The following is a 1,267-nucleotide window of genomic DNA, read 5'->3' on the forward strand; positions in this document are numbered from 1 at the left end:
TGACAGACCAGCTAGATCTACTGTCTCTATTATATTATGACAGACCAGCTAGATCTACTGTTTCTATTATATTATGACAGACCAGCTAGATCTACTGTTTCTATTATATTATGACAGACCAGCTAGATCTACTGTCTCTATTATTTTATGACAGACCACCTAGATCTACTGTCTCTATTATATTATGACAGACCAGCTAGATCTTCTGTCTCTATTATATTATGACAGACCAGCTATATACTGTCTTTATTATATTATGACAGACCAGCTAGATCTACTGTCTCTATTATATTATGACAGACCAGCTAGATCTATGACAGACCAGCTAGATCTACTGTCTTATCATTATGACAGACCAGCAAGATCTACTGTATTTTTTATAATATGACAGACCAGCTAGATCTACTGTCTCTATTATATTTTGACAGACCAGCTAGATCTACTGTCTCTATTATATTATGACAGACCAGCTATATCTATGACAGACCAGCTAGATCTACTGTCTCTATCATAATATGACAGACCAGCAAGATCTACTGTATTTTTTATAATATGACAGACCAGCTATATCTTCTGTCTCTATTATATTTTGACAGACCAGCTAGATCTACTGTCTCTATTATATTATGACAGACCAGCTAGATCTACTGTCTCTATTATGTTATGACAGACCAGCTAGATCTACTGTCTCTATTATATTATGACAGACCAGCTAGATCTACTGTCTCTATTATTTTATGATATATTATGACAGACCAGCTAGATCTACTGTCTCTATTATATTATGACAGACCAGATATATATCTCTGTCTCTATTATAATATGACAGACCAGCTAGATCTACTGTTTCTATTATATTATGACAGACCAGCTAGATCTACTGTTTCTATTATATTATGACAGACCAGCTAGATCTACTGTCTCTATTATATTATGACTGACCAGCTAGATCTATGACAGACCAGCTAGATCTTCTGTCTCTATTATATTATGACAGACCAGCTAGATCTACTGTCTCTATTATATTATGACAGACCAGCTAGATCTACTGTTTCTATTATATTATGACAGACCAGCTAGATCTACTGTTTCTATAATATAATGACAGACCAGCTAGATCTACTGTCTCTATTATATTATGACTGACCAGCTAGATCTATGACAGACCAGCTAGATCTTCTGTCTCTATTATATTATGACAGACCAGCAAGATCTACTATCTCTATTATATTATGACAGACCAGCTAGATCTACTGTCTCTATTATA

The sequence above is a fragment of the Oncorhynchus keta genome, unplaced genomic scaffold (assembly GCF_023373465.1).
Source record: "Oncorhynchus keta strain PuntledgeMale-10-30-2019 unplaced genomic scaffold, Oket_V2 Un_contig_14343_pilon_pilon, whole genome shotgun sequence".
In the NCBI taxonomy this organism is placed as follows: Eukaryota; Metazoa; Chordata; class Actinopteri; order Salmoniformes; family Salmonidae; genus Oncorhynchus; species Oncorhynchus keta.